The 25,871-nt window shown below is 45.6% G+C and overlaps 1 protein-coding gene and 1 long non-coding RNA gene across 2 annotated transcripts in view; one reads left to right on the top strand and one right to left on the bottom strand.

Moving 5' to 3' along the window:
* The window catches only part of Klf3 (Kruppel like factor 3), a 30,907-nt gene extending 27,370 nt beyond the window's left edge, over nt 1-3,537 (bottom strand). Inside the window, exon 1 of the mRNA XM_028765256.1 lies at nt 3,431-3,537. The gene's annotated coding sequence lies outside the window, so the exon portion shown is untranslated. The remainder of the gene's footprint in view (nt 1-3,430) is intronic.
* Nucleotides 3,538-23,128: 19,591 nt separating this feature from the next.
* Nucleotides 23,129-25,871, top strand: part of LOC114619447 — a 58,896-nt gene continuing 56,153 nt past the window's right edge. Inside the window, exon 1 of the long non-coding RNA XR_003711150.1 lies at nt 23,129-23,243. This is a non-coding gene — a long non-coding RNA (uncharacterized LOC114619447). The remainder of the gene's footprint in view (nt 23,244-25,871) is intronic.

The raw sequence follows: 25,871 nt of genomic DNA, 5'->3' as shown, positions 1-25,871 counted from the left end.
GAGAGAGAGAGAGAGAGAGAGAGAGAGAGAGAGAGAGAGAGAGAGAGGCTGACTTACTAAACAGTTTATCCAGACTGTCGAGGCCACAAGCTGAAGACTGAAAAACTGATATGATGAGAAAGATAAGCGTCCCTGTTTTCAAAACAGAAGATGACAATCTTCCAAACCATCATTCAATAAAAGCAATCAACACTTACCTCTCTCTTTTTCCTTAAGATTTTTATTCTTAAAATGGGTTAGAAATCACTTCTAGGATATAGTAGTCTTTGCCCTTAAAAATAATATTCTGCTAGTTTAATCTTTATCCCTAAAAGAAATAACCCTGGTTTGTTTGTTTTTTCTTGATACATGTCATGCTTTGCTTGAATAATTCTTTCTACAGATTTCTCCTTCAAAACAAGCAAGACTTGCAACTCAGCCCAGGTGGCCAAACTATTTAAATCCTCCATCCCCCTGGGCCTACCTTGGACAGCCTGAGTTAAAATGGGTGAGGGTGGGCCAGAGCTTTCTAATGGCAGATCCTTAACTCTGAGGTGTTAATCCTGATCTAAATTTGACAGCTTCGGGGCAATGTGCTTATCTCAAAACAATGGCTATATCCATCTTCACAGGAAAACTGCAAAAACAACTTCCTTTAGATTTGTCGATATGCCCCTGAAATTCCCTAACATCACAACAGTAGGATAACTTTTAAAAGGTAAAAGTATTGATTTGCCCCTATAAACAGTGGGGCAAAGGGTGTGTGGAAAAAGGTTAACTGACTTCTCATTATGACATAACACAGGCATCTTAAGCAATCACAGTGTAGAGACATGATAACTCCCTGGGTGGGGATACAAAGTTTAGGGGCAGGGACCATGGCCTGGTTTAGGCTACTGATCGACCAGAAAACAGCCTGAAACAGGAAAGAGCACACATATGCCACTTGGAATGTATGACGCAAACCCCAGCCTTGAAACAAAGAACAGGAAACAGCCCGGCCGGCAGTGCTGGAGAGAGAGCACAGAGAAACATTTAGCCAGCCCTCCCTGACCCTATATTCATGAGCAGCTGGAGTTTTTTAAGACAACAACAGGGGGGTGGAGGTGTTTGTTCTATGGGTGTGAATAATAACACCAGCTTTATACAAGGGGACCTGCCCTATTTACAAACAGGAGCTGCCACATACAGTAAACATCCCAAGTACACACGCGATTTTATCATCTTCAGGCTGCAGAGACCTTCCGAATTACCTAGTGCCAGCCTCCTTCCTGATTTCTTTTGTCCCTTTCGGCCAGGTCCCAAGGGCTAGCAGCCCCGTGCCCTGACCAAATTCTACGCTGGGATGATCTGAACCAGCCAACGTGCTTATTGAGGAAAACCTAGAGAATGCACCGCTGTAAGAATCCAGGTTACAACTGGGTTACCCCACAGAACCAAAGCTGGACCAAGTTCAAGCTTCCTTTGGTCACAGCTAAACTCGAAGACAGACTTTGCCTATTTAGCCACTTGAAAATCTTATTCTTTTTCAGATGTAGTCAAGAACTACTCACTGGTTCTCCACATGAACCTATTGAAAATCACCTTTTTTGGGAATGTGATTTTTACTCCAAAACTGATACGCAATTCATAAACTCCAGCACTAATTTTACCCGATAACCTATCAATGACTCTTTTCCCTTAAGTATTCTAAGGAAGCAAGGTCTATTTAAAGTCCCATCCACAGTATTTTTTCTTTATACTTTGTCGGCCAAGATGGTTTAACTCGACTCAGGTTTCCATTATCAGAGACTTAAGGATTGGTATGTAGACATAACTACAGGTTAAAAGGGAAAAATAAACGGGGGGAGGGGGAAAAGGCATCGCTGTACCCATAGCAACAAGATTGGATTTTAATATAGAAACTTTGCAGCAAAGAGACAATAGCTTTCCCCACAACTATGTAGTTTTGTATTGCAGAAGGGTTTGCAACCCAAGCAGCTACTGTCATTCCTACACTACTCTCCTTCGTTTCAGCCAAATGGGTCTCTAAAGAGCACTTTCATAGGACCTGGCCAGTGACGACGGGTCTGCAGCAAACCTCACTAATGGGAAAACTAATTTTCTCTAGGGGGTTTTAATTAATCAAACATCTTCTTTCAGGTTTCTCTTAACAGCTTAAAGTCAGCAGGCACGTTTAAGCCAAGGAATAACTCAGGGGGCTCTTTCTTCATAAACGCTAACTTATAAAATTATGAAGATGTTTGTTACATCTCTGGGATGAGGCAAGTTATCATGCAAGCAGAATTTCTTATTTTAAAAAAAGTGTTCCTCAAATGTATGCATGAAATTCTCATTTATCATAACAACTGGCCCAGCTCACTCAATTTTGCTTAGTAACAAGATACCAAATCTAAATGAGTTTAGAATACCAATTCATACTCCCCCCCCATACACCAGATTCTTGAGAATAAAGTATCTTCAACGATATTAGAGGAAAAAATAAGATCTTAGAATAAAATCTCAGTGACTCCGTGTAAAGTGTTTATTTTGAAGAATACAAGGTGAACAATATTCAGTGTCCATTTAACCTGAATTATTCAATGGCTCATTCATATTCAACTAGTATTATTGTAAAATACTACTATTGTAAGTACTGCAGTAAAAATTTACAGACGTGTTTCTGTTATCCGCCAAAGACATGGATATGATAATTTCAACACTTATTTGCCACCTCTAAGTTATCCAAAGGTTCTGGTCCACACCACAGTCCCGTGGTCCCTACGGGGCTCCGGTTCCCTAACACCGAAGACGCTCTGCACAGCTAGCCACGCTGCAATCCTTTGCTTCAGGCACTGCGGCAGGTTCTCTCCACGTCCCCAAAGGCGACTCTCCAAACCTTGGTGGTTCTTTTCCTCCCCCTGCCTTTCCCCAAGAGCCAAATGACCCAGCAGTTAGCGCGCTCCGGGTACCGAAAAGGGGATGCTCCTTCAGTCCCAATCGCCCCCAAGTTTCTAGCCAGGGGCGGTGGAGGCTGGGCTCCAAGTTTGCTGGGCGGCAGCTGGGGGCGCGGGCGGGGGGCGGGAGCCCCGAGTCCCGGCGGGAGGGGGGAGGAGCAGGCGCGCTGCCTCGCCGCTACCTGGTTCCCTCCAACGCGACCGCTCGTGGGTTGCGCCGGGGGCCCCGATGGGAACCGAGCGCGGGGGGCCCGGGGCCACACAGGTGAGCCCCGCCCGCGGACTCTTGCTCCACCGAGTTCCCCTATCCCACGATCCCGCCCGCCATCTCCTCCCCCTCGCTCCTCCACCCCAGCTCCGATGCACTTTCCCAAGCCCGAAGGAGCCCTCGCTGCACCCCGGACCCGTTCTCCGCGCCCTGCTTTCTCCGAGGGGGGGAAAAAAGAGAGAGAGAAGCAAGCAGATGCGGCGCAAAGCAGGGCGCAGGACGGCAAGGTGAGGGCGCGGGGACTTACTCTGCCAAGCGCGGTGCCGAGCGCAGCGGCCAAGAAACCCAGGCCCGGCTCCCCGAACCCCGCAGGCGGGCAGGTCAAGCGCTTCGGGCCGGATGGCGTCGGGGACAGGGACCGCGACCGCACGGACGCGCGGGTGGGGTCGGCTCGGGTGGCGCTCGCACTGCGCTCGGGCCGCGGCTCCGCGCGGCTCGGCTCCCGGCTCCCCTCTGGCTCCTTGGCACCAACTCCGGGCAGTCACATGACGCCGGCGCCGCTCGCTCTGCGAGCCTCCCCGGGGCTGGCGGGGTAAGTAGAGGCTGGGAGCCGGGGTGGGAGGGTCAGGGAGGGGCAGCGGGAGCCGCCACAGCCGCCCGGGCTGGGAGGGGTCCCCACCCACTTGGGTGGAGGCAGCCGCCGGAGGGGTCGGCGAGTCACTGGCAAACACGCACCCCGCCCTGCCCTTCCCCGCCCCCGCCTCCCGCGCCGCCCCCACCCGCGCCCCGCCCAGTCACCCGGGGCCAGCCTGACAGACACTCATTATTCCCCGGAGCCGGGCGCCGCCCCGCCGGCTCGACCTGTCCCGCGAGGCGCGGCGCGGCCTCGGGGCTGGGCGTGAGCAGCCCCCGCCCGGCTCTCCACCCTGGGCCTCCACCCGGCCCAACGCTCCGCCCCGCGCCCTGCTCCCAGAGCCCGCGGCCCCGCCCTGGCCGTCCTGGCCTCCTTGCTGCGGGCCGAACCCCGGGGGGAAGGAAGGGCGGCGTTGGCCGCTCCGGGCGTCACACGCTCGCGGCTGGTAGCGCTGCTTCCAAAACACACAGCCCGGGTTCGCAGGCGAACCGAGGAGGAGGGGGTTGGGGAGGGGGAAGCGGGGCCATCAATCACCCGCTCCCGGGGGAAGGGCTGCCCCTCCCGGGCGGAGGGCGGTGCAGCGGGTGTCGTGGCCCAGGATGCCCGTCCCGGCGCCGAGGAGCGCGGTGCTTCGGGAGCGATCGCTGCCCGGTGCACAGGGTCGCGCTGCAGCCCGCGCGCTGGCGCTCCGTGTTCCGAGACTCCGGGTCGTCCCTGTTCTTTTCGCCTCTACCCTGCGAGGGCGGTGCGCAAGCGCCTCCAGCCTAGAGGGACTCTGCTTAGAGAGGTGGAGACCCCCGGAGGAGTGCAACTCCCCAAGGCCCGGCTGCCCTGAAGCGAAAAGGCGGCCGTGGGTCAGCCTTGCTGCCAGAAAATTTTGCAAACTTAGGGCAGATCCTCCCACCTGGGGCGAGAGCTCTGGCTGGCCTGGGGCTCAGCCCCGGGCCCTTTCCTTTCACACTTTAAGAGGGCTAGCAGCCCCAAAGGCGCTTTTTCTGTCGAAACCAGGCCAGTGCGAGGACAACTTCGCTGAGCTTGGTGCTAGGCTAGAGTCTGATGCTTTTGAGTTTCTTTTTAAAACAGTATTAATGCAATAAGGAACGCAATAAAAAGAACAAAGGACAAATTGGTTCAATTGTTTTAGTTCTGTGTAATGTTTTAAAGCAACTCGGCTTCAGTCTATGGCTTGTTATTACTTCAAGATGTTTTAAAGGCCCTGTAAGTTCACCATTCTCACTTTGATGCTTCAGCCAGACATGGTACTACTTAAAACGTAGTGATACACAGATTCCCCGCTCCTTACTGTAACTACATGGGGCAATTAAATTAGAACCCGGTAACCTCCAACACTGAAATTGTGTATACTGAAGAGACCCAGAACCCACTAGTTCATATTCTAATATAATGTCCTGTCTAAAATGTAAGTGATGAGGGTCTTGGGTGGTTTATTTCCAAATTAAAAAAAAATAGTCAAAGAAAAAGTTGGTGTGTGTGTGTGTGTGTGTGTGTGTGGTGTATATGTGGTGAGTGTGTGTCTGTGTGTGTGTGTGTCATTTGTTAATTGCTGCTCATTGGTCACCAATCATTAGCAGTACGCTTGAATGGCTTGGATTTAAATGAGCTGAAAATGTGATGACTATGTAATTGTTTGCCTGGCTCATAGTAGGTGCTTGTTTCACCCAAGAGGACATGGGATAATGAACGCTTGAAAACTTGTTTTCTATTGTTCCAATGGGCATTACACCAAAAAGGGGGGAGGGCGGCAAAATAGATCTGATGGCTTGAAAAGTGCACCAAGATGAGAAGGGAGTGGCTTTGATATGGTATGTATGGGGGGGGGTGAGGGTTAACACCTTAGTGAGCACTCTGATTTCAGTGCCTTCAGGGAGGAAGGTCAAATCAAAGCCTGCATTAAAACGCGCCCATGTAGTGCTGAGTAGCTCTGAGAGAGACATAGAAGCCCTTCCAGAAGGGCAAGTTGGAACTGCCTGAAGTCACCCTGGACTCTTGCCTCTCCCTAGCAGATCACCAAACTGTCTCCCATCGTTACCTACTCCTTGGCCACTACCCTGGTCCACTCTGTTGCAACAGTGTCTCCCATTTGTAGCATTATTAAAGGTGTGGGAAGAGAGTGGAAACAATGGAGCAAGAATGTCCTTTCTAAATAAAGTACAGATCTAAATGTGTCAGTTTCTTGGGTGACTCAATTTAGGTTCAACCTTTCTATCTCTACTGAAGGGTTTCTGTCTTAGTTACGTTTCTATTGCTGTGCTAAATGCCATGATCAAGCTAACTTCGAGAAGGAAGGGTTCGTTTGGGGCTTGTGGTTTCATCTTTATCACCATCACCTTGGGAAAGTGTGACCCCAGGTAGGTATGGCACCAGGAACTGCTGAAAGCTCATATTCTGAACTGGAACAGCAGAGAACTAACTGGGGATGGTAGGTGGCTTTGATACCTCAAGCCACCCCCCAGTGACCCCCTCCCTCCAGCGAGACATCTTCCAAACCTCTCAAAAACAGGGCTGCCAACAGAAAACCAAGTATTCAGGTTGCCAAGAAGGTCTCATTCAGACCACCACGTTCTGCTCACCGGCATCTCTAGTCTGGCCATGTAGTAATGCAAACCGCATTTGGTCCAGCTTCGAAAGTCCTCATAATCTTTCAGTCTCAACCCTGATTTCTAAGACCAAAGTCTCTTCCGCGGCTCAAGGCAATCTCTTAGTTATAACTTTCTATAAAATGTAAAAGCAAGTCAAATACTTCTAACATACAGTGGCACAGAACATGCATACCATTTCAAAAGGGAGGGGTGGCGGTATAGAGAGGAAATACTGGACCAAAGCAAGGCTGAACCCCAGCATGGAAAACTCCCAAATTCTCTGCCTCTTTGTCTGATGCCAAAGGGTTAAGAGGTCTCTGCCATTCCAGCTCTGCTGCCGGTAACACACTCTTCTTTCTTGGGTTCATTCTACTCCGTATGGGTAGCTCTCCTCGGTAGATATCTCACAGATCTGGAATCTCTAACAGCTTAGGGTCTACACTGCAACTGTGACTTCACTTCCACAGCTATACACAATAGCCTTTCATGTCTGTCCCCCTCACCCCCCCCCCCGCCGCATGGGGGGACTCCTCTGCCATATGCCTGGCCACCGATGGCTGCCAGTTTGGCATGGACCCTGTTCCCCTTGAATGCATTTGCAGCGGCTTTTGTGTTTATTCCTTCCTAGGAGCAGATAGTTCTTTGGAAGCTTAGCTGAGTGGTGTAACTGCCGTTTCTTTTGTAACGGCCGTCAGGTTCTGCTACTTTGTAAAGGCCGGCCGGTTCTGCTGCTCCGGTCGGCAGGTCAGGGTCTAGCAAGAGAGAACATGGGGACGGAGGAAGGGGAAAAAAGGGGCGAGAGACGCAAAAGATAGATACAAGCCAGAGTCCGGTGGAGTCTCTTCAAGTCTTCTTTATTCTCCTGTCTTCTTACTATATTCTCACTCCTTCAGTCTCCTGTACTCCTCTACTTCTTCCTACTACCTCCTACTTTCTACCTCCTACTTTCTACTCTACCTCCTCGACTCCTCTACTCCTCTACTCCTCTACTGCTCTACTCCCCTATAGAAGGGAAATCCTGGGTATTTATACCCTTTACCACGTGACTTGCCCTCGTGGACAATCTCAACTGAAGCCACTACGTCACGTGCCTTGTAGCCATGGATACCAGGAGCACCTGGCAGCTGGGGGCACTAAACAGTGTAACAAGATGTTTATCAGAGTGCGCTCAGCTATTGCAGGCTGTTGAAACAAGTCTCTTGTCAGGGTATATGGCTCGAGATGGCTGTAAAGATGATAGCCACTTTCGGCTAAGAGTCGGCTCCCAACAGAGTGGGATCTTGCCCTTGGAGTACTCACCCCTTTATTCCAATGCTGATCAGACCTGTCCTTTATCTCCTTATTTCTTTCTTCACAAGCCTTGTCTGCAGCACTAAAGCTCACAGTGCTATTTTTTCTCTTCAAACTGCCCATCTTGTATTTCTTCCTGCGCTACTTGCTCTTTTTACTGTAGACGTGTATAATCATGCAGCAGTCATTATTAGGCTGTCTTGAAATCTTCTCCACCAAAAAAAATTAAAATAAAAATAAATCAGACCATTAACTTTAAATTTAACTTCAGGCAAATTCTTAGGACAAAGGTAGAAGGCAGCCACAACTTTTGTTAAAGTTTCACAGGACCAGTCCCTAGCCCAGTGCTGTTCAAGTCCTTGCTTCCCTCTGAAGCCTGTTGAGCTGGTCCTCCAGAGTTCTCAAGGCTCTCTGCACTGTCTTCCAAGCATCTACAATGCCATCCCATTAAATCCTACTTCAAAAATTCAAGTGTGTTCCAGTCCAAAGTTCCAAAGTCTTCTAGTCTCCTCCAAAACCCCACAAGATTAGTCTGTCACAGTAATACCCCACTCCTGGTACAAACTCCAGTCTTGGTTCACTTTCTGTTGCTATTACTAAAACATCATAACCATTGCAACATAGAAAAGGAAGAGTTTCTTTGGGGCTCATGATTCAAGAAGGATGAGAGTCCATCACTATCATGGTATGTGGCAGCAGACAGGCATGGCCACAAAGAGCAGCTGAGAGCTCACATCTCAAATGGCAGGCAGCGAATAGGTACATTACAGGATATTTGAACCTGTTTCTAGTTAGGTTGTGGCTCAGCTCTTAACACATACCTTTCATGCCTCTGGCTAGTATATAGACACACCCTTAATCCCAAACAATAAAGGCAAAGTTAGTTGGTAGAAGGAAGCACCCATGTTTGAAATTGATGTCTAACTGAGTGGTAGAAAAAGTGACAAATCAGAGAAAGATTTGACAGAATAGGCTATGCCCAACTCTTGCAAGAAGAGAGAGGAAGGGAAAGTTACTCAAGGGAAGACAAATAGCACAGGAGGAGTCAAGTACAGGAATCCAGTTGAGTTCATGGACAGCAGTACAGTAGAGTTGAGAGGGAGAGTGGGGCCGCAGAGAAGAAGAAAGAGGACGTCCTACTGGGATAGCTTTACAGAGATAGATGGAAGAGAAAGCAAGCTAGACACAGGTAAAGACAGAATGAGCAAGAGAATGAGAAGGAGCCAGAGATTAGAAAAGACTGCTAGAGTTAGTTTGAGGCCAAGCAGAGCAATTAGAGGCTGAGAGAGAAGCCAGATTGAACTAGTCAGCTGGGAGAAGAATTTGAGCCAGAACTGCTGAGTTGAATCAGCCAGCCAGAGATCAGAAAGAACTAGAAAGGGTGAGCTTATTCAGCATTAAGTCTCAGAGGCTGGAAACATCCTAGGCCTATATTAGACTAGAAAGAGGCTCGGTGCTTCCAGGACTAGGGCTAGGTTAGCAGACGGAGGCAATAAACCTCTGAGATGACAATTACAACAGGAAAATAAAAGATATTTTCCAGAGCTACCTGAGGTAGTTGAAGGGTTTGGTATGTCAATGTCTACCACTAGTGAATACTTTCTCCAGTAAGATCACACATCCCAAGCCTCTCCAAACATTCACTAACATATTATGGACCAAGTATCCAAATGCCCCAAAATAGAGGGAACATCTCATTCAAAGGATCACAGTTCTCTACCTTCCTTTCCCCTCGTTCTGCCTTCCCATCCTGTTCTGCTTTCTTCCCAACCCACTCTGCTCCCCTGGGCTTTGCACATGCTTATTTCTCTAGGTCAGTGGTTCTCAGCTTGTGAGTCATGACCCCTTTGGGGGGTTGAGTGACCCTTTAACAGGGGCCACATATCACATGAGCTGCAGATCAGATATTTACATTTACGATTCATAACAAGTTTGCAGTTAACCACACAACAGAATTTACACTGGGTTGTTTTGAGACTTCCTTTTTCAAAGCAATTAATCTAAATCTCTTCACCTTAGCCTTAGGCAGAATCCTCAGACATTGGCAAAGAGTAGCCACATTCTTCACCAAAATACCACAAAAAGTCTCTACGCCACATACTGAAATTCTTCTCCACTGAAACCTCTTGGGCCAGGTCTGCACAGTTCAAAATCACTCTTTGAAACAAAAAATCTTCCATATGCCTACTAGGAAAGTCCAGTAAGCCCCATTTAAAGCATTCCACTGCTTCCTAAATCCAAAGTACCAAAATCCACATTTTTCCATAAAAAGCATGGACGGGCCTATCTCAGAAATACACCACTCCTGGTACCAACTTCTTAGCTGTGAGCAGACACCATGACCAAGGCAGCTCTTACAAGGACAACATTTAATTGGGGCTGGCTTACAGGTTCATTACTGACTTACGCCTTCATTACCATCAAGGTGGAAGCAAGGCATCGTTCAGACAGGCATAGGATTGGAGGAGCTAAGAGTCCCACCTCTTGTTCCAAATGCAGCTAGGAGAAGACTAGCTTCCAGGCAGCTAGGGAGAGGGTCTTAAAGCCCACACCCATATTGACACACTCCCTCCAACAAGGCCACCCCTTCAAATAGTGCAACTCCTTGGACCAAGCATATACAAACCATCATAGATAGCATGCCTGTCACATGGTTTTCTTTTTATCCTCAATGCTAGCACAGAGCCTGACCAAGGCTTAGGTGCTCAATGACTTCAGGATAAATGCAGTCTCTCCAGCTGGCTTTTGGGATGACATCTTTACCCAGCCCTTGCTGACAACAAGCTGGTCTGCTTCAGCCTCACATAGCTCACGCTCAACACAGGCCATACCTTCTACAGGGCCACAGTTGCTCCCAGCCAATCACTGCAACTCCACCTTCCTGGCTGGAGAGTAAATATCCAACCTAGTTCTGGACATTGGGACAGGAAGGCACATAGGCTTAGAACCTCGTGGGAAATTTTTTTCTTCCTCATAATAGAAAACCCCCAGACCTTTGAGAACTGTGATGTGAGGATGTGATACTTACATGCCATCTTGTCTGAATAAGAAAGCTAGGATTTCAGATTTCCATAATGATAGTTCTTTTCTCCCCCCATTTAGTTTTTAGTTCAGTTGTTACCTCTTTAGGGATAACTTCCATATTAGTTACATTTCTCAGGAGTTACACTTCTCATTGCTGTGGCAAGGAAGGAAAGTTTTATTTGGCTCATAGCTTGAGTCCATCCCGGCAGGCATGGTATGACAGTTATGGTGACAGAAACACATGGCAGCTGGCCCCAGCGCATCTCAGTCAGGAAGCGTACAGACAAATGTTGGTACTTGGCTCCTTTCTCAGTTTTCATTTCATCAATTCTGCCCTTGGGAGAGTTCCACCCACATTCAGTCTTCCAGAAGGGACTCTCGTAGGTGTTCCTAAGTCCAGTCAAGTTGACAATGAAGAGGAACCATCACAACCTTCTTCCCTGAAGCTTCTAACCCATTCAATTCTTCTCCTTTCCTGAATTTTGACATTTTAATTTTTGCTTTTACTTATTTTTATTTGATGTGCATGTGGTATTTTGCCTGCATGTGCATGTCCACAGGAGACTGTCAGATTCCGAGAACTGAAGTTATAGAGAGTTATGAGCTACCATGTGGTTGCTGGGAATTGAACCTGGATCCTCTGGAAGAGCAGCCAGTGCTCTTAACTACTGAGCCATCTCTCCAGCCCCATGTTTAACTTTTATTCCCTGCTTCTTTCCACGTGTGTGTGGGCGAGTGCATGTGTGCACGTTGAGTGTGTGTGGAATCCTGGGGTCCATGTGGCGAATCTTGGTCAATTCTCTTTCACTTAATTCTTCTGAAGCAGGATCTTAGTCAAACTCAGGGCTCACTATATTACTAGTCTTGCTAGCCAGCTTGCTCTGGAGACTCCTCTCTCTACCTTCCACAGCTAGAATTACAAGCAAGCAGTCATGCCTACCCAGGATTCTCATGTGGATTCTGGGAACCTAAATTCTTGGTCCTCTTGTTTGAGTGGTAAGTGCTTTAACCACTGAGCTATTTCCCCAGAACTATCTTACTCTTAAAAAAATTCATTCTAAGGAGAATATATACATATACATATATACATATACATATACAATTACATATACATTCTCCTTAGAATGAAGGTTAGTTTTTTTTTTTTTCCTTTGGTAAGCTCTTAAAACAGTGTCTAGTGAGAGATATTCCACAGGGATTTATGGGTTAATGAATGACAAGATGGTGACCACAGGATAACCCAGGCCGAACGTGACTCAGGCTGGTAGGTCTGTGCCCACAAAGCCAGGCTTGCTCTCTTCTGATCTCAGCACATGGAGTCCTGGCTCAGGTAGTTGTTCTTATGCAAAAATTAAATGCCCCTGAGATTTCCTCTTTGCTGTTATGGTTCAGAGTGTTTCAGTTTCTTGCTTAGGAAAATTTCTCCTCCTCATTTGATAATGGGACAAGTGATAAGACCAGGAGAATGTCACGTGACCGTGAAATCGTAGACAGTACAGGTCCATGTAACTTAGAGAAAAACAAGGCTATAGTTTTTGAAGTAAAACTGGAACTATATTAAGGGCCACCCATCTCTAAAACACTGCAGTGTTATAGAGATTCTCTCAAGCAACTCTCCAAGTTCCCACTTAACCATCTGTCCATCAATCTATCCACCTGTCCACCCATCCACCTATCTGTCCAATTTAAAATTGCCCAGAATAATAGAATAGCCTGGAAGTGTTGAGGTTGAATTAGAGCTAAGAGTTTTTTGGTTTGGTTTTAGGTGGAGTCTTGCTACATAACCCAATTTGTCCACAAATTCTCAATCCTCCTGCCTCCACTTCCCAAGTCCTGGGATTATGGGAGTGCAGTACTACACAAGGTTTGGATGACCATGAGATCTGGTTGTAAAAGTATCTTTTATTCACCAGATGTAAATGCCATCTGGAGGCTTACTGCTGAATAAGCTCATCCTTTCTAGCTCTTTCTGAACTCTGGCTGGCTGGTTCAACTCAGCTGTCCTGGCTCAAACTCCTCTTTAAGGTGACTGATTCAATCTGGCTTCTCTCAGTTTCTCACTGAATTTCTCTGCTTGGCCACAAAATAACTGTGGCAATTTGTTTTAGTCTTCTGGCCTCTTAGTCTCCAGCTTCAACTGCCTCTGCTGACCTGCTTTGAGCTCCATGAACAAACTCAACTCCACTGCACTGCACTCACTGCACTGACTCCCAGATGACTGACCCAACTCTACTACACTGAATTCAACTAACTTCCAACTCCCCTCTCTCTCTTCCTGAACTGCTCTTAAATAGACACCTTTCCTATCTGTTCTTGTGAGAGTTGGGCATAGCCTAGTCTGTTGAATCTTTCTCTGATTCATCACTTTGTCTTCCCTTCAACTATAGTCACTTTCAAAGATGGCTGCTTCTATAGACTAACCCTACCTACATTGTTTGGGGTTAAAGGTATGTACTAGGGGAATGTCTGTATTCCAATCAGAGCCATCATGTTACTGGATTAAAATTCCTCTACATCTATTGAAGTTCAAACTGTGTGTATAATTTCCTGCCTTCCTGACTCAGGAGTGCAAGCATTTCTAGTACCTTGAACAGTTGCCCTGGATTCTGTTTTGGCAGGACATGCAATCCAAAGACAGTGGCTTAGAAATAGTCAGGTCGCCAGGCAGTGGTGGTGCACGCCTTTTATCCCAGCACTTGGGAGGCAGAGACAGGCGGATTTCTGAGTTCGAGGCCAGCCTGGTCTACAGAGTGAGTTCTAGGACAGCCAGGGCTACACAGAGAAACCCTGTCTCAAAAAACAAAAAACAAAAAACAAAAAAAAAAAAACAAAAAAAAAAGAAAAGAAATAGTCAGGTCTCTGAGGCAAGCCCAGATACTGACACCCAACAATTGGACTGAAATCGAGACCCCTATGGTTGAATTGGGGGAAGGATTGAAGAAGCTGAAGGGGAGGGCAACCCCTAGGAAGACCAGCAGTCTCAACAAACCTGGACCCCAGTGAGCTCCCAGACACTGAGCCACCAACCAAGCAGCATATATGGGCTGTTCCGAGGCAGTGGACATATATATAGCAGAGGACTGCCTGGTCTGGCTTCAGGTGGAGAAGCTGTAAGGCAGCCTAGTTGGGGTGGGAGGCAAGGAGGAGGAGGAATAGGTTGATGTACTGTGAAGAGGGGGAACCAAGAGGGGGGACAATGGCTGGAATGTAAATAAATAAAGTAATTTATAAAGAAAGGAAGGAAGGAAGAAACAAACAAACAAACAAACAAACAGTCATGTCCGGTGGCACTCTGACATTGAGCATGGTTCCATGGGCCTCCTGAAGATACTCAGAACCAGAGCAACAGGAGGTCCTGTGAAGACTCTGTGTACTTTGGCCACATCCTCATTCTATAGGAAAAACCTGCCAAAGAAACTGTTGGGTGATGGCTAGAGAGAGAGCTGTTTTACTGTCCTTAAAGCTACTTTTTTTCTGAGTCATGATAGAACAAGCTAAAAATTATCATTTGTATTTGGTTGCTTTTTTTTGTTTATTGTAAAATATTCCGTAGTCTAATTTTTTATTTTTAATTACAAATCTGTTTCTGCATCGTTGATATTTTAAGTTGGCTTTGAGGGACTTGTTAGAGATATTAAAGGATTATCATTTTATTCCAAAGGGATCTGATTTATAATTTTGAAGCCAGTGACTTACACATACAAAGATTTATGCTACAAATTTATTGCTAATTGGGAACTGAGTTTGTTCATTGTTTATTATTATTATTATTATTATTATTATTATCTCTTTGGTTTTTTAAGGTAGGGTTTCTGTGTATCCCTGTCTGTCCTGGAACTTGCTCTGTAGATCAGGCTGGCCTCGAACTCAGAGATCTACCTGTCTCTGCCTCCTGAGTGTTGGGATTAAAGGTGGGCACTGTTGCCAGGCTCAGCATCACTGCAGTTATTATAATGTACCACATTGTGGGTTTGATGTAATGTGTCCCTAAAGAAGTGAGATTTCTAGTATAGAGATGCTAAGTAGGACCTTTAAAGAGACAGGACCCTAGCAGGACGTGGTCGTTTCTGCCTGTAATCTCAGTATTTGAGAGACGAAAGTGCATCTCAAATTCTAAGTCTGGCTACATGGGAAGACCCTTGGTTTTTTGTTTTTTTTGGGTTTTTTTTGAGTTTTTAAGTGTGTGTGGTGTGTGGTGGGGGTGGGGAGGCACCAATGACTCAAAATGGGAATCAAATGAATCAAACGACCTACACAGTGAATGTGAAAGGGCCTGGGAAGATGGCTCAGTGGGTAAAGCCCTTGGCATGAACACATGAGGACAGAATTCAAATCCCCAACACACATACAAATGCCGGGCAAGTGTGATGGCTACATGTAACCCGAGTGCTTGGATGGGAGAGCCAGGATCCCTGAAGCAAGCTGGCTAGTGAGACTAACTAAATTGCCGTGCTCTGGGTTTACATGAGAAACCCAGATTAAATACATAAGGCAGAGAGCAACCCAGGAAGAAACGGACATGAGCCTCTGGCACCTACTCATACAGACCTCACACTCATTTAAATACACACACAGAAATGTACACCCATCACACAAACACACATCCAAAACATGAAAGAAGAAAGAAAAGATATTATGCCTGTTATAGTGGCTCATGCCTATTACCAAACACTCAGCAAATAGAAGAAATAGGCTAAGGAGTTAAAGGCTAGCCTGGGCTACACAACACTTAGAACCAACCAATAAGTAAACAAATGATTAGTGAGACAGCTCAACAGGTAAACAGTACTTGTGGCACAAGTCTAATGACCTGAGTTCAATCTCTGAGAACTATGGTAGGAGAGAAAAAAGTCCCAGAAGTTGGCCTCTGATCTCTGAACGTATATGCGTCCACTGTGATCTGCATGAACATACTTGTGCACACACACATACACACAAATAATAATAACATTAAAATTAAAAAATATATTAAATAAACACCATTGAATGAGCAGCAGCCATAGCGAATACAGATAGATATCCCTTGATTCTCTATAAGGCTTCTAATCAATTAAGCTATCGTTTTGTTTTGTTTTGTTTTTCAAGACAGGTTTTCTCTATCTGGCCTTGGCTGTCCTAGAATGCATTCTGTAGACCAGGCGGACTTGAACTCAGAGACCTACCTGCCTCTGCTTCCTGAGTGCTGGTATCAAAGATGTGTTCTACCGTCACCTGGCTTTCAACAAACCCATCTTAAGCTGATCATAGGAAGACAAAAGAGCAGTGAATTTGCCTAACCTGTCAAACACAGCAAAGCAACACAGTCCTCCACGGACCGCACAGGCCACTGCATAGCAGGACAGAGAAGATCTCATGGCCTGTCACCCCAGCACCAGTTGAGATTAAAATCTGAAATTCAATTTCTACCGAATGTACATCCTTTTCACACCGCTGTAAACTGTACTGTTAGTCATGGTTCTCTAGAGTCATGGAACAAACGTATAGAAGAATCTCTTTATATATACAGAAAGGGGATTTATTAGAGTGACTTTCGGGCTTCAGAAAGTCCAAGACTCCGGTAGTTGCTCAGTTCATGTGGCTGGATGTCTCAGCTGGTCTTCAGTATGCACTGAAATCACGAATGCTGTAATGCCAGTCAAGGAATTGACTTCCTGGCAAGGTGAGTACAAGCAGGCAAAAGAGAAAACAAAAGCTTCTGTCTTCCATGTTATTATATAGGTGTCCAGCAGAAGGTGTGGCCCAAATTAAATATGAATTAAAGATCTGAATTAAAAGTGTGTCTTCCAAACTCAAAGATCTAGATTAGAAGCAGAAGATCCTACTTCAAATTAGGCAAAAATTCACCCTACTTTTAGGTTTTAGTTCTAGATGCAGTCAACCAAGAATAGCTGCCACAAGTCCATTTTGTGAACCTGACACACACTCATATCTCCTTATGCCTCAGGATGGTGGAGAACATGGTTAGACCAGTGGACTCCAGGATCGTGGGCTCACTGTCACACTTCTCTAGCTGTGAAGGGAGTTTCTTGGTCAGAAACAATACTATGTGGAATACCATGATGGTGGATAAGGCATTCTCTAAGTCCATAGATGGTGGTTTTGGCAGAAGCACCATCTATGCAGGAAAGGTAAATCCATAACCAGAATAAGTATTTACTCCAGTAAGGACAAAGTGTTGTCCTTTCTACAGAGGAAGTAGTCCATTGTAGAGTCAACCTGCTGTCAGGCTGGTCACCTTGGGGAATGGTGGCATATCTTGGGCTCAGTGTTGATCTCTGCTGTTGGCAGATCTGGTACTCAGCAGCAGCTGCATCCAGGTTAGCCTTGATGAATGGAAGTCCATGTTGTCGAACACAACCCCGTCTCTGCCACCAAGGCCATTTTTGTTGGGCAATGATGGGAATGGCTGGGGAAAGAGGCCGATTATCCACAGAATGGGTCATCATATCTACTTGATTATTTCCTCAGCTGAAGTCACCTTTTGGTGAGCATTTGCATGGAGGCACAAATATCTTCACATCCTTCACCCATTTGGAAAGATCTATTCACATACTTATCTTCCCCAGGTGTCTTTCTCACCAATTTTCCAATTGTGATCTTTCCAAGTCCCAGATCATCTGGCCAATCCATTGGCTATAGCTAATGAATTAGTGAACACTCCTACATCTGGCCATTTCTCCTTCTAAACAAAATGTGCACCATCCAACTTTCTGCCCACTGTGAAGATTTCCTCTTGCCAGAGTCTTTCAGGGTTGTCCCAGAAAGAAGTTGTAATGCTGCAGCTGGCCACTTCTGGGTGGTGCCTGCATATAATGCAGAAACATCAATAAACAAGGCCCTAGTCTTCTCTTTCTCAGTCAATCAATCACAGGACACACCTCGTGAGGCTATAGATGTATAATTGGCAGGAGATAGCATTGTAATGGGAGTAGCAAGCATAGACATTAGGCCAACTTCTTCATGAACCTTGCTTATGCCTTTAAGACCTGCTTGGATGCAGTTATGTATACACCACTACCATTTGATAATGAATTGCTGCTGTGTACATCCGACGTTATGACTTGCTCATGATGGACAGCTCAGGCCACATGATAACTTGGTGGCCCATTCAAGTGGAAACTTCTTGGAAAGTTTCTTTGGAAAGTTAGTTATGTCAAATAGTTTGCTGAGGCACACGGGTGAAAGGATGTTTTCCTGGAGCAGACATAGAAAAGAATGTTTTCCTGAAGCAGACACAGAAGAAAGGATGTTTTGATATAGAAAACATGTGGAAGGACCCATGATAAAGGAGTGTAAATACGACTCCATAGTCCGTGGGAGACAAGCACTGAGTATTGGTTTGGTTTGCTCCACCTTGATAGTCTTCACTAACAACATGCATGTATTGGTTTGCCTTACACAGCATTCATTGTTGATCTCCATTAGTGGTGACACCAGAGGAACTCACTGAAGAACTGTTCATGAGGTAACTGCAGCAGCTTGCCGCTTCTGCAGCCTCTCCTTGGACCAGTTGACAAGCCTTTAGATTTCTTCAGGATTGAACTACGGCTGCTGGTTCGTGCCTGGTGTCTTCCTTCCTAGAGGACTGGTCTGCAGCTGCCGAGTCATGTTTGGTGTTTGCTATGGGACTGAACTGCTCCCAGAGAAGATCGAGCTCACCCCCAAAGAACTACTGCCAAAAAGGCTCACTTCTTCCATATCCTAATTACTTTTCTCTTCCACTACCTCTGGTGGGTGGTGGGCAAGAGGAAAGGTTGAACATTTATTAAAAATTGAACGTTTGCAAAAATTTTCTGCCAACAGCCCATTGTCAAAATTCACTTTCTACTAATGCCCAAAAGAGCCAAGAGCTCTCTTTCAAAGGGAGAATAGTTAACTACGGATGATGGTAAAACCTTGCTCCAAAACCCCAAAGGTCTCTTCTGTGATTAACCTATAGCACCCTTAGCTATCACTGACACCTCAAGTACCATTGGGTCTGCTGGATCATAAGGTCCAAGTAGTAGAACAGCCTGCAAAGGAGCCTGGAGCTGTTGATGAGCCTTCTCTGTTCCAGGCCCCACACAAAGCTAGCTGCTTTCTGAATCACTTGGTAGATGGGCCAAAGTAACACACCCAAGTGAGGAATGTGCTGCCTCCAGAATCCAAATAGATCTACTAAACATTGTACTTCTTTCTTGGTGGTGGGAGGGGCCAGATGCAATAACTTATCCTTCACTTTAGAAAGAATCTCTCTGCATAACCCACACCACTCGACTCCTAAGAATTTCACCGAGGTAGAAGGCACTTGAACTTTGGTTGGATTTATTTCTCATCCTCTGATATGCATATGGATTACCAATGAGTTCAAAGTGGTTGCTACTTCCTGCTTACTTAATCCAATCAATATAATGCCATTAATATAGTGAGCCAATGTGATGTTTTACGAAAGAGAGAGACAATCAAGATCCCTTCTAACTAAGTTATGACACAGGGCTGAAACGTTCGTATATCCTTGAGGTAAAACTGTGAAGGTCTACTTGCCAACTGAAAGCAATTGCTTCTGGTGGTCCTTACGGAAAGGTACGGAAAAGAAAGCAGTTGCTAGATCAATAGCTGCACACCATGTACAAGGATATGTTAATTTGTTCAAGTAAAGATACAACATCTGGTATAGCAGCTACAATCAGAGGCAGCTGATTGAATTTTCAATAGTCAACTATCATTCTCCAAGATCCGTTTGTCTTTGCACTGGACGAATACGAAAGTGAAAGAGACTTGTGGTGGAAACCACCACCCCTGCATCTTTCAAGTCCTTGATGGTGGAATTAATTTCTCCAGTTCCCCCAGCGTTTTGATATTATTTTTGATTCACTGTTTTCTTTGGAAGAGGCAACTCTAAAGATTTTCATTTAGCCTTTCCATCTGTGATAGCCTTGATCCACAGGTCATGGAACCAATGTGAGAATTCCATCAATTTCTTAGTATATTTATCCCAATTATATATTCTGGGACTGGGGAAATAACCGCAAGATGAGTGTTGGAACCCACTGGACTGACTGTGAATCTGACTTTGGTCAAAGCACCTTTTATCACCAGGCCTCCGTAAGCCCATATTTTAACTGGAGAGCCACAGTGTTTCTTGGGATCTTCCAGAATCAGCGTCAGTTCAGGATGATTATCGAAAAGATGCTGGAAAGTCTGTTTGTTTCCTTTCCTCCAATGAACAGTTCCCCATGTAAAAGGCCATAGATCCCTCTGGGGAAGGACTGGAGAAAGGCTAACAGCGAAACTTTTAGATGTCTTGTTTAGGTCCTTCCTGAGGGGAACCTGGCCACGCCTTCATTCAAGGAGTTCTGGGTCTGCAAACTGGCTCAAGTTTGGAAATTGATTCACAGGCTGAGATTCCATTTTGTCATGATCCAATGTAGCCTTTCTTTCATTTACTTGAAATTTTTCTACTTATATAGATTAAACAAAAATTCATTAAATTTCTTATCTATTTCATGCCGTGACACACCATGATTGATTAGCCAGTACCAAAGGTCCAAATGAGTCAGGCCATTATAAAATTGACCTCTCCTGTACTGACCATTAAGTCATTATAAATGTTGTATTGTCTATACTGTCATTATAATAATCATGATCACCTTTCCTTTGGTGATTCAGTGCGGCCACCTGGCCCCTGCTACCTCCAGTCCAATTAAAATCTATTTAATTTATCCTATAAGCAGCATCATCTCCAACACTAAGGTCTGGCACATGAGAAAGCTCTCCAAATGTGCTGCTGCTCCTCTGATCATTCTGCAGCTTTATGTTTTGTTTTGTGTTTAGTTTTGCTGATGGAACTCAATTAAAACTTTGTTTCGACTGTTCTGATACTCATCCTGTAGACCAGGCTGGCCTCGAGAACTCACAGATATCTGCCTGACTCTGCGTCCTGAGTGCTGGGATTAAAGGTATGTGCCACCACTGCCAGGCTCACCATTTTTTCATCATAAAGAATCAGCGAAGGGCATGTTTCCTAGGCCTTCCCACTGTGGAAGATTAGGTTTTTCACAACATACCCACATACCCACTCTAGGACTGAAATTTCCCTGAGCCTTAAAATCCCTTGATCAGCAGAAAGCCAACAGGAATCAAGCATCTCCACTTCATTTTCCATAAGCCATCTTTTGACAAATGCTCGGCCAACTGTTCAAGCAAACATTTGACACCAATTTCCATTCCATGTTTTATCGAGATTTCTGCTTGAATGAATTCCTTAGTAGTGCAGCACACTTCCTCATGGACTACACTTTCTACCTCCCCTCTAGGAGCCTGCTTTGTCTTAAGTCTAGAGGTCTGAGGTCTCGAGGCAATGATTGGTGGACCCTGGGGGACATCAGTATTGTCTTTCCTGGCATGTCCTTCTGAGAAGGTCACTGCTGGTTTAGCAGACAATGAAGGATTAATTTCCTCAGTCAAAGGTAAAAAACACTTTTCAAGGGATGGGAACAGTGATGACTTCTTCAGGTGAGATAAACCCTTGAGAATCCGAGGGACCAAAGTTCTCAGCTTCATCAGGGTTCTCTCGCCCATGTCAAGTTACAGGGTCCCATTCTTTACAATTAATGCCCTTAATTTGACTGCCAACACCCTTAGAGTCTAGCACTTGAATTTTCACTGTAATTCAGCCAAACTTATAATGAGGGCTGTGACAGCTATTCCTGGTTGTCAACTTGACTACGTCTGGAATGAACTACAATCCAGAAACGGAGGGTACATCTGTGATCCAGATCTTCAAGTATAATGGCCATGAAAAGCTTAGGCCCAGGCAAGGTAGTACACACTTTTAATCTCTACAGAGTCAAGCAGATCTCTGAGTTCAAGGCCAGCCTGGGACAGAGCAACTTCCAAATCCAGTTGCAATGATACATATTTTTAAGCGATGCATTCAGGAGACACTGCCATGCAGATCTCTGAGCTCAAGTTAATCTACAGAGCAAGTTCCAGCACAGCCAAGCTTAGCCAGGAAAGGAGTTGGAAGATATAAAGCTGGTAAGAATGTACTAGAACAAAGGGGCTATGTTCCAGCTCCAACAAGCAGCAGAACTTGGCAGCTTCGGCCATGTGGCTCTGGCTTTAGAGTCAAGAATAGAAGGAGCTACTGGGACAATTGATGCTGGTTACCTGGAGCTAAGAAATGAGCAGTGATTAAGGAGAGACCAGCATGAATCATTGAGGTGAAGTCTTCTGGGAAGTGTTTTCTGAGAACACAAAGAAGCTGTGTTCCAGAGACATCCAAGGTTGTACCTCATGCTTTAGCTGGACTTGGTCATATGTAAGAATCACCCAAATGGTACTAGTTTTTGAACATGAAGGGGTCATGGAGAGCAGCTGAGGCTTGGCACTGTGAATGGCCAAGGAAGGCCATTGGTGAAGGTGCAGCCTCAGTTATAGTTGACGGTCCAGGACTGAAGGGATCATACAAAGAAGTTGAGGCTTGGCATCATGAAGAAAGTCTATGAGAGGTTATTGGTGAAGCCTAGTTGCAATGGAAGGCAGTGTATTGAAGTATTGTGAGATGATCACTAAGAACAGCAGCAGCAGTGTGGTGGAGTCAACCAGAGCCTAGAGTGCTACAGAGGGCAGAGCTGGAGAAGTGACCCAAGCCCTTGGGAGGAGCCCAGAAGATCATGTGTAGATTCTAGACAATGGGACAAGAACCTGTGAAATTGAAGTTGCCTTGGATACCTCAAGATGTTAGAGATGCCAGAGCCATGGGATACCGGCTTAGGGAAGTTTCTAACAGGGAATAGAACCAGCCAAAGGGAAAGTATTGTGTTGCTGTCAACAAAGATGAAAGGAGCTGGAGATTCGAAGAGAGCTTTGACATCAGACATGGCGATGTTGAGTTTGCCCAACTGCTTTTTTGGTCTTATGTTGGTCTGGCCATTTTCTCGCCATGACATTTTTGAATGGTAATGTATATCCTGCATGATGTAGGAGATATGTGATCTGTTTTTTTAAAATTTTGATTTATTATGGGATTACAGTTAAGAGATTGCATGAACCTCAGAAGAGACTTTTAAACTTTCAACACTGTTGAGACTGTTATAGACTGTGGGACTTTTGAAGTTGGAATGAATGTATATTTTGCATTATGCTTTGGCTAGTTATGGCCCTCATAGACCCATGTATTTAAACAGACCTATGGGGGCCAGGAAGTGGAATGTGTTGGTTTGAATATGCTTGATTCAGTGAGTAGTACTATTTGGAGGTGTGGCCTTGTAGGAGGAAGTGTGTCGATGTGAGAATGGGTTTTGGGAGACTCTCCTTCTAACTGCCTGAAGATAGTCTGCTCCTGGCTTCCTTTGGATGAAGATCTAGAACTCTCAGCTCCTCTCCAGTGCCATGCCTACCTGGCCACTGCCGTGTTTCCGGCTATGATGATAATGGACTGAACCTCTGAACCTGTAAGCCAGTCCCAAGTAAATGTTGTGCCTTATAATAGCTGCCCTGGTCAGGGTGTCTGTTCACAGCAATGGAAACCTAACTAAGACAAGGAGGGCCTTGGTTTGATTTCTGCAGCTTGAGTTCTGTGGCTGCTGGTAAGTAAGTTCTTTTCCACTTAGAAACTTTTAGACCAGTGGTTCTCAACCTTCCTAATGCTTCAGCCCTTTAATACAGTTCCTTGTGCTGTATGACCCCCTCCCCCCAACCCTAAGATTATTTTGTTGCTACTTCTTAGCTGCAGTCTTGCTACTGTTATGAATCATAACGTAAACATCTGATATGCAGGATATCTGATATGCAGGATATCTGATATGTGGCCTCTGTGAAAGGGTTGGTAGACTCCCAAAGGGGACTTGACCCACAGGTTGAGAACTGCTGCTTTAGACTGTCCATGCACATCGAGAGCAGGCCAATTTTATCACTTAAGTTCATTGCTTCACTGTATTCTGAGATGCTAGAAGTTGGTCAATTTTATTATGGGCCCATCCCTATCCCTTGCCAATTTATCCAGAGATGCTAGGAGCAACCAACCAGCCCCCCCCGTCTCTCTCTCTCTCTCTCTCTCTCTCTCTCTCTCTCTCTCTCTCTCTTTCTCTCTCTGTGTGTGTGTGTGTGTGTATACACACACACATATATATATTAGATTAGAATGACTTGTACAGGCTGTGGTCCAGCTAATCCAACAATGGCTGATTGTGAACAGAAAGTTTGAGAATCTAGTAAAGTCAATAAATACCATCATTCTGTCAAACCGTTAAATCAGGGGCTATCTTATGTACATGGTTTTATACATAGAGCATCTTTTTTATTTTTGAGGGGCACATGCACATTTTTCTCTCTCTGTGATTCAGCTAGCAGAGTGTGGAATCTGCTTGATATATTGACATGGTGTCACTGTCTTCCCTTTTGCTCTTTGTTCCCAAAGGACTGCATGCCTGGCCTTCCCGAATCTTTGCATCTAAAGCAAGTGACACAGGTCTCCAGGTGGTTGGAAGGATGTCGGCCTTTTTATTCCTGGGTATCCCAACTTAGTACATTCACAGGTGCTTTGGAAGTTTTACTCTGTGGTCTATGGAAAGACTCAGCCTGTAGTTGTCCTTAGGAATGGTGCAGAGGTCTTTAGAGAAGGAAGATTTGCTTTAAAAAAAAATGTTAGAGTGTTGTCTCAGCGGCTGGCACGAGGGTGGCTTTTTTTTTTCTTTGCATTTCAATTCTCCGAATACTCTGATGTAGTTTTTCTTTAGTTAACACACCTTTTCAGGAGCAAGGAAAAGTGTATTTAAAAAATAGCTAGAGACAAGTGGCTAAGTTGTGTCTAATGAAATGCAAAATTAGCTTCTTGGAAGCACCCCAGACTCAGGCACCAGGAACAGGGGCAAGAAAGAGGGGACGGGGTGGGGAGGGGTGAGAAACCTGGGAGGAGGCAGACTTTGAAGTTTTCTGTAGCCGCTTGAGTGATTGGGCCTGCTTAGCTTCTCAAAACCAGAATTCTTCCTCAAAATATATCTGTTCGAAAGCATCGCCAAGCAGAAAAAGTTGCAAACCAGAGGAGCCGGCAACTTAGAATGAACAGAGCCCAGGTTCCTATTTTTACAGGCATGTACTTCCTGCAGCCCAGGCTTCACTCTTCCGGTCTATGGTGCTTTGCCAGGATTTATCTAGTCAACAGAGTCAGTGACTAGGAATATAACTATGAGAGAGCCGACACACAGCTCCCCCAACACCAGAGCACAAGCTGTGGGTCTCCTCAGCTGGAAGGCCTGTCCTCCAGCTTCTTCCTTTTAAGCTTGTTTGTGTGTTTTTGTTCTGAATGGTTTCTGGGTAACTATAAGCAACAGATCTTGTTAGTTCCTCTTAAGACTCCGCACTACTCCCCACCCTTATTTCTCACCTCCCAGCATCCTGTTTGTCTCCCTGACTCAGTTCCCCTGCCCTGACCCCAGCCCCTCCCTACCCAGCTGCCAGTGCCTTCGCCATGTTTTTCTTCCCTCAGTTAATACTCTTGAACTTTTTTCCTTGATTGTGTGTACTCAGACCAAATGCACCATGCATGCATGCATCTTACCAATTTTTAACTCACTGAACCGTGTGCCTTTCTCTCATGCAAACGTTTAAAGCATTGTTAGATCTGATGTTTGTCTCTTCCTCCCCTACCTTTGAGATAATGTATTTATACAACACGGAATAAGAGCAGTAATGGTTGAGATATACAAATTCTCTAAAGTGAAGGCTTGGTGTCCTGCTAGTCAGGCCAGTGACTGAGAGGGTGAGTGAATCCTGGTTGCCCTGACCTACTCCATGGATGTTCTTATCCAGGGGCCAATTCATAATCTGATGGCTGATGGCAGTGTTTGGAGACAAGGGAAACTTTCAGAGGTAGAGCCTATTTGGAAGCAGTAGGTCATTGGAGGCCTGTCAATGGGGCTTTTCTTGTTGCTCTCCATCCTCTGCTGTCTACGAGGAACTAGAGGCTCTGCTCTGCACACTGTCACCTGTCACTGTCACCTCTTCACTCAGCCTTGACCCACATCCAAAGCGAACAATGGGACAAGTGTCTGGATTGAAACCTATGAAGCTGCAGGCCAGAATAAGTCTGTCCTTGCGTGTTCTTTTTCTTAGGAATTTGATGCAATTATAAGAAACCGACTAACCCGGAGAAGTTGGAACTAGGCACAGGACATTTTTAGAGCTCTTTGCCTATTTAAAGTTGTCTGGTTACACTG

Source organism: Grammomys surdaster, unplaced genomic scaffold (genome assembly GCF_004785775.1).
Source record: "Grammomys surdaster isolate TR1022 unplaced genomic scaffold, NIH_TR_1.0 150, whole genome shotgun sequence".
NCBI lineage: Eukaryota > Metazoa > Chordata > Mammalia > Rodentia > Muridae > Grammomys > Grammomys surdaster.
Note: the sequence above shows the minus strand (reverse complement) of the source record. Positions and strands in the feature narration are given on the sequence as shown.